Consider the following 12,680-nt stretch of genomic DNA (forward strand, 5'->3'; position numbering starts at 1 on the left):
GCCCCCCACTCCAGACGACATTTCCCGTATTCTCAAACCCAAAGCTTGACAGGTATGGGGCAAGGTGACAATTCATCTATTAAACTGACTGAAGATGAATACATAAAGTAAAAGCCCTAGTACTGAACAAACCTGGCCGATTACACAATAGATTCCATTATTACACCACATAATTAGAAGTAAATTAGCTCCAAGTCAGAGTGTTTTCATGACTAACTTAAGTTTACACTGAAGATCTGTCCTACTAAATATAGAACCAACATGCAGCTAGACGCACACATGCATGCCCACACGCAGCAGTACTCCGCTGTCCCAATAATGTCCGAGATGTAGTGAGGTTTATGGCAAGTCCTACTCCCATGAGTCACAGCTCGCTCATTTGCATTACTGTCCGAGCTTCTCTTAGGCTCCTCCACTTGATTCCATAGCTACAAAACCTGTTCGCCCACAATGCTAATATGGTGCAAATGCACTGATACCTGCTAAATGTACCAGGTAGAATGGGCACTGGAACAACCAGCTCATTTATTTTGATGTCCCTGAATCCAAACATCGTTTTACACCCTTCCTCATCGGTTTGACTAATTCTGTCTCTCCATTAAATCTTTTCATGATGATTTGAAAGGAACAAAGTCTGCAAAACTGCTAATATTTTCTAAAATATTAAAACACTAAAAATAGTATTTTTTCCATGACAATGTACATATTTTTAGTTCACTACAAGACAAACACATTCAATTTGTTCGTATTAATCAGCAACTAAGCAAAAATGCCAACTTGTCCGAATTAGAAGCAGCGCTAGAGCTATACGCAAACTTTCTAATGAAGAAGAAAAGAATAAATTGGCCAGAGATAGGCTCTGGCACATTATCGGCAGGTCAAGTGCTGAAACAAAATTCACATTCACAATAGCGTAGGAAAAATATTTGCTATTGTAACCGTTTGGTATAAACATAAAACTAGGGCTGGATGATATAAAATAGAATTCTTCAATCCAGTTCGGCAAACATTTACTAACATCCCTGCTCCATCAAACCTTGAATGAATGAGCTCAGCATGTCATCAGGTTCTGCAGAGACGATTATGAGTCATTCATTTAATGCGGGTTGGAACAGAGATGTAGCAATAAGTTGCAGGACAGGGACTATGAAGCACTGGAGTTGGATAACTCTGACATCACAAGGACAATGTTGGTTGGATTTAATCCACATTCCCCCTCTGATCTCCTCCGTCTTTTCCATCATTATATCCCATCTTTGAATTTTAAGATCCGAGTATCTTTCTTCCATTTTACATGAGGTATGTCAAACTGATGAGATATTGGCAAGCACAGAATGAATATGTAATATTTAATGAAATCAAGCAGTCTCATGTGTTGTTCATATGACAAAATCAATGACAATTAATTATGCCATTGATTGTCATAATTAAGATTTGACGTATTATGCAGCTCTACATAAATCTAAAGTAAAATAGTACAAAGCCAACACATTTCCAGTAGTATTTATTTGGTAGAATTTGAATATTTTTAATCGAAATCTACCTAATTTACCACTTAGTTAAAAATAACAGAAGTAATTATTCTGTAGGAAGTACCAAAACATGTAGAAATAACCTTTTTAAAGGTCAATCAGCATAGCAAAAAGAAATTTTTGAACTATTTTGTCAAATGCAACAAAAGAGAGCAAGATATTTTTTCAATTGTCGATTGAATTTCAAGACCTGAAAGATTCCCACATGGCAATACAAAACCATAAATATAAAAAGTTTGGTTCTTCGGTGAGTGGTGTACAGCCACACAGCATAGACCACACACCATATACAAACATATTACACCCTCACAAGCATTCAGATGCCTGCCAGAAAATCTCTCAAGATTAAACGCGAGTTCAGAGGAAACATGACCGACGAGGAACAAGCAATCAATTTAAAATTCTCAGCAAATCATTGACTTAATCAAACAAATCCCTCATCGGGAGCTCAAAGAACCGAAAGGGACTTATTTCCAGTGGACTGGCCTCAATTTACACTGTTAACAATAATAATACAGAACTCAATACTAAGCCCTTTGAATGATGTGAAGCATATAAAGTTTATGATAAAAACAGAAACTGAGGTTTAACAGGAATAAGATGAGATTTTCTCAAAAAGAATTTATTTTAAATATATTTGGCACCACATAGTGAACAAATCCCTCACAAATGTTTTTCTAAAATGTTATTCCTATTTTTCTTTTATTATAGCCACGACAATTAAATCTTCAACATTTTAATGCTAGCTAAACAGCGCCTAAGCTTACCCAATTGCCTATTTTGTCTATCATGCGTTCAAAGTTGATTAGAATCCCAGCCATAGCAGCCGGTTAGCTCCAGCAGACAGCAACTCTACAGCCACAGACCCATCCTCTGGGGGCTCTCTGTCTGCGTCAGGAATGTCAATCACAGCAGAGAAACATGAAAACGGATGGACTGGTTCACTCTGACTCAGCAGACACATCCCTGAGGATCGTGTATGGGCAACCATCTCCCACCGTCTGCTCCCCTTTACCCCCCCCCCCCCCCCCCCCCCCCACACACACACACACACACACACCCACACATAAGAGCATGACCTCGTACACCAAAAGATATGAAATGCAGCCAGTAAGAGAAGAAAACAAACACATTTATACTTTATTTACCGGCAGCTGCCGTATGTCATCCTATAAGATTTTTTTGTCACCAATTCTTGCTTTGTTTTTATTGTTACGATTACTACAAAACTCAAAAGTTGTCAATCTCCAGGACTTTAAGCTGAAACTTATCAAAAATGAATGAAACTCACACTTAGGGATAGGCCTGTCGCAATGAGCAGTAAATCAATTAATCGCATGATAAATTAAAATGAGCTCAATCATTTCCATTTGCATGATTTATCGTTTTTCTCTCTTTCTACCAAAAACAGGATGACAAAAGTCTTCATTCTGGTGCACTGGTCTCAAACAGTCCTTTCTTTGAGGGACAGTTTGGTTTACAGAGACTTCATGATTCATTTTATTTGTTGTTTCTGTTGTTTTGTTGATTTGTTTTGGGTATTTAAAATGTCTTGCTGTTCCAATGTTAAACGTTCAATAGAATTTAAAGTTATATTGATCTTTGAGAATGGTATAATTACCATTATATTACTTGAAAATGGTCTCAAAGCAACAATATTATTTATTGCAATTTATCATCCATCAGAATTTATTGTGACAGGCTGACTTAGGAACACGTTTATCACGTTTAATTCATAAATTTGTTATTTCAGGTATCTTGTCAACTGAACGCGTTTAAAATAGTCAATTTTATCAGTGATAAAGTATTGGTATCAAGGTATACTAAGGTATTTAAAATGTTATAATTTCAAAACAGTTATGATTTATCTTTAAATACCTTACCTAAGGTTTACAGTACATATGTTAAGTGCATAGTTATCAGGAAAATATGCAATGCTTTAGGTTTATTATTGCAAATACACACCCAAAATAGTGTGTCTTTTAGCCAGACATATCAGTGCTAGTGTTAGCTGGTAATGCCAAAAACTATAGGTGGGAGAAATTCCTACTGCTCCCCTGTAACAAACCAGAGTGTTGCCACATGCTTGCTGAGGAGGAGTGACTCCTCCAAACTCAATGACTCGTTGCAATCAGCTGGGCAGTCAAACATAGAAAACCTTTTACCAACTGGCGTTGTATACTGAATTTGACTGCAGTGTATTACAACGAGGATTAAATTGGGATATATGCAATTTAATTTGAGTGTGTATATATTATTGGGTTGCTATCATTGATCTGATTTTACATTTCTAGATATGAAAATACCCCTTTATCTTATAAAGTGAGAATCAGTGCTATAAATGAACACAAATGGTGAATTTGAGCTGGAAAACAAGATAAATAACACACAAGTTCATTATTTTGTAACCCTTTCAGCTCAACTTCATGCCACTTAACTTCACATAGGCAGTATTTGTGTCCCATCTCTCGTTTGTCTCAGGGTGTGATCTGATTACAAGCGGGCAGCACTAAATACGGACATAAAAACGCTCGAGATGGATTTAGTACGCCTTGGAATCTAATCGCTGGATAATAAAATGAACAGTGGTTTACCAGAGGGCTTTTTTTGTTTGTTTCACTCATTGTAAGGAGTTTATTACAGTGACTGTGCTGTAAAATGCTGAGTGTCAAACATTCTAACAATATGAAGTTTCACGTGGTTTACACATAATTTTAAAATCCCCAAAATTTTTAATTCAAGTCAAATACAGAAGAAAGCTAAGTAAAGTACTACAGAGCAGCCCCTCTTTCACCTCTTGCTGTGCACTGCCAGTCAGCTGGATAAAACAAAGCCACAGAACTACGGCTGGAACATACAGCAAAGACGGAGTTGAACATTTAGAAATATGACCGGTCACAAAACTCATGGCTGCATCTATGACTCACATTCATGAAATGCTGCTTTAAAAGTTGGCAAGCTACGAGAGGCGTGCATGTTCTGCAGCTTACTGCAGGCTCTGCCCAAGCAGACAGTCTCACTAATTAGCCGGCTTGTGTTACTTTATTACAAAAAACATATAATATTTCACACAATAAGCATGAGCACTTAAAATCTACCAAGAAACTGAGGAGACTTTAATTTATACATTTCTGACAGTGAAAATACATGCACATTAGTAATAACTATGGTAACTAGAATAAGGAATACAGTTTTAGCTGAACAATTCATCACTACATCAACGTGTACAATGTCGAATTGCAAACGACTGCTTGGATACAATATTTTGAAGATCCTATGCATTGAATTTCTGCCTTCAGATAAGATATCTGGCCACTAAGATGAACTTTTACTTACCATGTAATACAAACTCAGAGAAAATGTGGGTTGGTTGCAATTGTCTTCACAACCTTTAATATAAGTATGATAATGTTGTGCATTTATAAATTGTATTGTCTTATTATTTAGCAGTATCAGGAACAATAGTTTTTCTGTAAGCAGCAAAATCATGTTACATTGTTTTTGTTTTAAGTTTTATGTTTTAAGTTTTTATGTAAAACCAACAATAATTGGATATTTTTACTTGTCATCAGGGAGAATCTAAGTCAACCAAATGAAAGTAAGTCATGAAAATCTGATACCTGAGAACATATTTGTAAGAAGTCTACACTTTATGTTACAGCTAAAACAATTACAGTGCCAACCAGCAGCGCTTTGAAACTCCATAAGAGATTATAGTTTTGCAATATGACAATTTTATTACAAGAAGAACAATTTGTTAATTAAATCTATCTGGGAAACACAAGTATGAGATCTGGCTATTGTTCAGCATCATTTTAACGCCAAGCTGTATTTTTATTTGTCCTGGGGGAATCCTTCATAATTACTCCAGTATAACGGCTAATGTGGATGAATTAAAATCGCTAATGAATTGTGAATGAACCTCTTAGTCAAAGACTCAGGTACATGGAGAACTGATATGTTCTCTTAATGGAAACACTTTAAAGTTTCAGAGACTACCACAGCAAAACAATAATAATGCAGCGGAGTGGAAATAAACATTTGAAGCAATAGACAACCAGTCGCAATGGGGTCTAATCTGCTGTGCGGCTCGGGAGGGGACCGACAACCCCCCCGCTACTGACTACACAAGCAAAAATAGAGGAGGACTGACTCCCTGACACGGCCCTCCACGTCAGATGCAAAACAAACCAGCCGAGTTTTAATTAGAAAACCCATGAAGCAAACAAATGCATGGAAACTTGAGAAGCCAATACACAAAGGCAAAAATAAATCTTTGCTGCCATACATCGATATCCATTTCCCAGAGTCCTTCACCCCGCTGTGGTTTTTGGTTAACACTCTTCTGGATTAGATAGTAGATAAATAAACAGTGAGCGAGGCGTTCTCAGGGACAGCATCTTGACCGTGTTTTGTCCACCAGCAACACGCTCCGATAACACACAGAGACCAAAGACGGACCCGGACAGCCCAAAACGCAGAGGAAATTCACCTTCAAAACCCACTCCACAGCTCAAAGATCTTCTAATCAGAATGCAGGCACCTTCTTAGATAAATGTCAAAGAGATAATGACCAGCGTTAGGAAGAGCGCGTGTCTGGCTTGTTCCTGCTGCAGCACAGCAGCCGTAAGCTGTCAGTTTATGGCACCAGTTGGACTTTGAAAGCAAGGTTTGTTTCCATGGCAGTTGTGGTGAACGCATTAAAATAGAAAATCATGTCTTTTATTCTTGATTATTTAGCTTTTTTGATATTCATAAAAAAAAAACACACCCAACAAATCTCTTGACTGCCTTCAAACTCAGCTGTTTGACACTTAAGCTTTTATTCCTCTACAACATGGTTGTGTCTCATCTTGTGCTTGCTGCGTAGCAACAAAAGCAATGAGGATAACATTTACGCTTTGCCTCGAATGCACACATTCCTGAGAACATGAGGAAGATGTGCAAACAAAAAAACCTGCATGATAAAGTGGAAAACAAAAGAGAGGGGGGAAAAAAAAAATCCCAAAGTCAAGCTGGGTTACCTCAGAAGCCCCCCTGCCCTTTCAGCAGGGCCTCATATGGAGAACCAGGTTTCAGGTCCCCTGGGCACTGATGTCTGCTCTCCACTCGACTCCTCCCAGTCAGCCGCGGAGGCTGTCGCGCAGGAACCTGGCCCGCTCAGGATAACCTACAGCCACAAGTCATTCACACCTGGAACAGAAAGGAGAGAACTTTGCTCATTGGGTGAAGTGCAAACAAGGAAACGGCAAGGAAAAGCACTCCGTCGCTCAAGTTGACAAGACCAGCTAGTAGTAAACACATAACCAGAGCACAGCTGGGTTCTTTGGGGACTACAGTAACCCAGGCACTCATTTATACTTCACTTATCGACCAGTGTGTACATTAGAAATCGCAGAAACGCTGGTGTTACTCCAAGAGGAAAGATAAATTGTGATTTCTAAGACATCGAGGAATGCATTGTAAAAGGAAATACAGCACACTGAAGTTGTGACAAGATGTCGTGATATTAAAACATCGCAACATTTTTCGTTGAGGTGTATGGCGCTAGTCAGATGTGTGTAGCATGGCTTTGTCTGATGAAGTTGTGGCAGAAGATGCTTCAACTGCTCTTAAGTCATTTGGCAGTATTTTGAGTTTCCAGTTGGAACTATTAATGGCGACAAAGAGGCAGACAAAACACAATCAATATGTATGCACTGCAAGTTGTTCAGACGCTGAATGAGGCAGAAAGCATCGCTATAACAACCAATGGGTAGGTGTCTCGAGGTACGTTGATCTATATTACAATCATCGTGCGTGCTACCATTAGCAACTGGGAAATTGGAAATGTTGTACTGCAGACCATGCACTGTTGAAGCACTGCTATAAGGCTTGAAGAGATATAAAGTAACCCGGAAAAGACAGAAATCAGTATCAGTTTGTTGAGTTTGTGGCAAAAATCACTAAAAATACACAATAGGCATTTTTGCAGTATAAATTAGATATTTTTAAGTTTTCTTGAAAGTAATATAAAGATCACACACACCCATATTCCACAAATTAGCTGGTGACCAGGACTGGATGAATTTCAGCTTAATCGACCATGACCAGTGACCTGCTGGACACCAGAACCGAATATAGAAAATTGCAGCTTCAATATTTGCAATACTGATATAACAAATAACTGCTTGGATGCAATATTTGGTAGTTTATAATATTTTCAGTGCTAGATTGAAACTCTGTATGCTAATATTATTAATACCAGTTGGGTGGACGTTTACCATCTTGTATGTTCAGACAGATTTTGGAGTAAAAGAAGGTAAGACTCAAGGAGAGTAGGGGGAGCATTATTATGATGGACTAATGGTAACTTGTACCTTAATCATAATGTTTTTAATGAGTAAAGGTGTTAAACATAAAGTTGGAGGAAAACGATATCATCTTCTTCAAAAGCATGTCCATTTCTTCAGGCTGCTACAAGAGACCGCTGGCTTTGGTAGGTGTTGGTCATTTAGCTCCGTCACCATTGTAGATATTTGTGGTTTTTGTCTTCTCTTACCCGAAAAAAAGAGGTAAGGGAAGACAAAAACTGCAAAAGTAACCATCTGCTACAGGACATCACATCGCACCTTCCTTAGGGACGTTTTGTCAGATTGGTGAGGGGGCGAATTAGCTCAAAGCTGATTTCAGTAGATCTCGAGAAGACTCAATGGAGTACAGAGACATTGTTGTGTTATCCTCGTGAGCTTTCAGACGCAGTTACTGAAGATGCTGGATTTAGAAACGTTGGCAAGATAGTTTTAAATGTCAACTGTAAATCATTTTTGCTTTTGTTTTGAATTAGCAAAACATGGTATTAAAGTGAAACTACTAGATGTCACATTGTCTCTGCTTCAAAATAAGCACGCCAAACGCTTTACAGTGACAAAAGACTGGAAATCAAACAAATCTCTGAATGGTGCATCTCTAAACCTAATTCTTTACCTGCTTTCGCAACTAAGGATTTAAAGAAATTTATCATAACCCACTACTCATAGCTTAACAAAGGGCACGCATGTGACTTAAATTAATAATATTAACCAGCAGGAGGTTGCTCAGAGTTGTTTTGCATTGATCTAATTTGTCATTATTTGTAAGTTAACTTGTTTAAATGGAGATCAGAATCAAAATTAATGAAATGTGGCAAAGTGTTTTAAAAAAAATATTATACAATCAAATTACATTATGTGAAATTTGAGCATTTTGTGACCTTATCAGATAAAAAGACTTTAAAAACTGACCCAATGCCATCAGACAGCACCGTTGCCCAGCAATTGAAGAGAGCAGGATCCTATAACAGGAAGCGTTGCAGTTCAGACTTAGCAAACACGGAACCTGCTTCAAAACTGGCTTTGGACTAGACTCTGAACCCTTCACACTCTGGGTTCTGAATGAGAGCAACAGGTCAGCAAGTCAAAAGCCCACTCTCAGAAATGGTTTTATGTACAGATGCACCAACAAGGCTTTTTAGAGTTGACACCGATTTCCCGTTTTCTTTTAGATCTGTGGAGCCAATTCACATTTTGACCATTTTTTCGTCCCATAACAGAGTAAAAATATGATGCTTTTAACTACAAGTTCATCCCAAACAAACCTTTAACTATTATTTATTCAGACAACAAAAATGCCTCAGCCGTTGTGTCCTTGGGCAAGACATTCTACCCGCCTTGCCTGCTAGTGATGGTCAGAGTGGCACTATATGACAGGCTCCCCAAGGGCAGCTGTGGCTACAATGTAGCTTACGACCGTCAGTGCGTAAATGCCTGAAAGTAATGTAAGGTGCTTTGGAGTCCTCTGGGCTTGAGACTAAGTAAGTGAACTGAAACCACTGGAGGATCTTGTAAGTTCTTCTCTCATTCATGGGTCAAATAAACAATGTAATGACAGATCACATACTTTTTCATATGTAAAGGTAGTATTAGATAAATATGGGAACTGCTAAATTATTTGTCACCAATGCTTTTCTTTTTTTCTTAAATTCAAAAGGGAATGAAAATACTTGATGTTGGCCAGTGGGTTAAAAGTACTGAAAATAGTGGGAGAACTAAGCTTTATTTAACGAATGGTTAAAAAAAAAAAAAAAAAAACAGTTTTACCTGCTCAATTGCATCTCAAGTTTCATGGTGCTAGAGACAAATTTTCTCATCTTTTCAATCCTGTTTGCAGAAAATTGTCTCAATATATAGATGAGGGAATCTAGACCTTCTAAACCCAGTTTGTGAACTTGTAGATTCTAACTGGGTTTGCAACATATGAATACTTTCTTCATCATAATCAAGGACAATAAATGTGAATTTGGCTGTATTAAAGGACTATTAATTATCACTATCACTTAGATAAAATGTGTCCTAAAAATAAAAAGGCAGAACATTAATCAAAGACTGCTGGGTGTTTTGTAGAAATATCTGAAATATTTTTGAAATTAAGCACTCGTTTGTGGTATCAGGAAGTTTTTGTAAACGGAGGGGCATAAATCACCCCAAAATGTCAGTTTTTAAAGCACTTTTACCCCCCCCTTAAGTTTATGGTCTGATGTGAAAGTTATCCTTCTGCTCTTTCTGACAAAATTGATTGCTTAGACCTATAAATCTGGAAAAGACAGCTTGTAACAGTATTTTTTGATTTAACAGCAAATGATAGCATCTGTCTCTAACTTCTATCCGTTTTTTTTTTTCTTATTTAGCTCGAGAAAGTGGGTAAAGTAAATGTTGGTTTGTGCATTTATGGAACAGAAATAATGGGAGTTGCTAGTTTTGATGGATTTAATAAGTTGGGGTAAGGAGTGGGATCAGTAATTAGCCTACAAATCTAAGAAAAATTGGTCGATGCCAACCTCTGATCGGTTCATAGCTTTATGAAGCTACTAAGTAAATCTCATCAAAGCCATTTTGGGAGCAAATCAAGGAAAGCAAGTAAAGTGAACTAACAAACCAACAAAGGACCTGTAGATTCTCCTCCCACTCATGGATCAAGTTAAATAAGACATTCTTTGTCAAAGCCAGTCAAGATAACACAGGACAATGCCACAAGTTGCTCACAAACGGGTCCTACTCGAGGAAGTCCTTAAAAAAAATATGCATCTCCCAAACTCTGCAACTAAACCTCCTCCTCCTCACGCAACAACTGCAGGGACTCGGGCTTCTTCCCCCCTCTCCTGAAATCTCAGCGCCTCACTGGACAACTCTTGGCGGACAAAGTAATTCCATGGCGCTTGAAACTCCAGGAACTTTTTTTTTTTTTTCCTTTTTCCTAAAAGAAGTTGTTCCTGTTTCGCCAGAGAACTGGTGGAGGTGGCGGTGGTGGTGCGGCGGTGGTGGTGGGGGGGGGAAGGGAGGACTTCAGCGCTCACATTCATGGAGCCTCGGCCAGCGCAAACAAAGTCTTCCCCCGAAGAGGGAGGCAGTGGACGGCTGATGAGAGCGAGAACAAACGACAACAAGCACGCCAAAAAAAAAAACACGTCCTAAATGAGACTCATCCTGGGGGGCTTTTTTGTCGGATAATAAAAGGACAACTCAAAGCCCGCCTTGGGTAAACCTTCATTTTTTTTTTCTCCCCCCAAGTTGTGTTCAGCTCCGCTAACAATGTAACAATTAAATCGCTCGGCAGATGATAGGGGCTGGCCGACACAATCACAAGCCGAGGCCTGTAATCTGGTTACGCGTTTATAAATCATATGAAACACATTTCAGACACATGAAATACAATACCGACGGCGTGGAGCTCCTGAAGAATGCAGAACATGCATGCTGCATTGTGTTCCTTTTTCCATTTTCGCGAAGCACGGGCGGTCCTCCGGTGTGATAATGGGGGTAAAAACCAATATTTCTCCGCGCGTTTCACACCACGCCGAAAACATCGTGAATAATCCGCTTCTGTTGCGCCGCAAAAACCGTCATTTGCGAGCCGAAAAAAAAAGAGAAAGAGTAAAGGAGGGAGGAGGGGGACGGGTTAGCTCGCCGTGTGAGCGAGGCCAAGACGCGACGTGTGGGTTTAGCTAGCCAGCCAGTCAGCAGCCCCAGCCAGCCAGCCAGCCTTCGGGGACAGAGGCAGAGAAGAACGGATACCGGAGTGTGATGTCCCCGGGAGGAGGACCCGCGTGTGCCCGTTGCCAGGAGGCGAGCCGCGGCGGCGACACTCTCCAGCTGCACGGAGAACAAAACAAGGGAAGCACTCACCTGGGATGTTAGCTCAGGCTCCGCTTTCCTCCACTTTACACCGCAAACATTATCAAATCACAACATTATCACGGCAACATTATAAAATAGAAATATGTCTTCCCCCCCTTTTTCGCTTTCCAGTGGTCCTACTCCATTACATCCCAGTCAAGATTTCCTCTCGCCTCCCCCTCCGTTCCTGCGAGATGGTTCAGTCCAAATTCTAAGTAGCAATTCTAGGTCAGGTCTGTGTGCCAGTGAGAATGTTACTGTCGGACAGCAGCAAATGTCCACTTCCATGTGACACAGTCAACACTGTAAATACGTACAGTCGCTTACAACATGCGTGTGTTTTTATCTGGTGTCATATTTACAATAAGTTACCTCAAACCTGTCCATATGAAGGAATGTAGAGAAAGTTAGGGATGTAACTTGTTGTGGAAGTTTTCAAACTGTCTTGTCGTACTAGTCTGTGGAATATTTTGTAGCGATATTTACAGGTGTGTCTTAATAAATTGTAATATAATTTAAAATGTATCTATAATACATTGCGGGGATTCAATCCAAAAAGTGGAGCTCGCATTCATTACATTATAGAGTGATATATTTCAGACTTTTATTTTGGGAATTATGATTGTGGCAAACAGATAGTGAAAATTAAAAAAATTAATTTGAACAAAAAAATAAGAATATTACTAAAAGGGCAATAAGAAGCTTCAACCTTCAAATAAAGACCTGGCTCCTCCCACGCTGTTGTTTGCGCGCACATTAATAGAACGTTGTGTGGAAGGAAAACCTGTGTTGAAACAGGTGCACAAGAAACAGGAAAACATTTAGTCTTGAGAGGGGAAAAAAAATCATTGTTTAGCTCATTAAGTGTTTTATTTTTATCATTGCTGCCGTTTTAATGCCGCCAAATTTTTTTCTTCTGTACAACACATTGTGTTGCTCTTGTTTATTTAAATTTCTC

The 12,680-nt window shown here is 39.0% G+C and overlaps 1 protein-coding gene across 3 annotated transcripts in view; it reads right to left on the reverse strand.

Moving 5' to 3' along the window:
• bcl9 (B cell CLL/lymphoma 9) overlaps positions 1–11,905 on the reverse strand; it is a 38,845-nt gene extending 26,940 nt beyond the window's left edge. Inside the window, exons 1-2 of one of the 3 annotated variants that reach the window (XM_023336847.1) lie at positions 11,732–11,905; positions 6,557–6,725 (exon numbers count right to left, since the gene is read on the reverse strand). The gene's annotated coding sequence lies outside the window, so the exon portion shown is untranslated. The other 2 variants (XM_023336848.1, XM_014468893.2) reach the window with 2 other exon arrangements.
• Positions 11,906–12,680: the final 775 nt, after the last annotated feature.

This window comes from Xiphophorus maculatus, chromosome 7, assembly GCF_002775205.1.
Source record: "Xiphophorus maculatus strain JP 163 A chromosome 7, X_maculatus-5.0-male, whole genome shotgun sequence".
NCBI classification, from domain to species: Eukaryota; Metazoa; Chordata; class Actinopteri; order Cyprinodontiformes; family Poeciliidae; genus Xiphophorus; species Xiphophorus maculatus.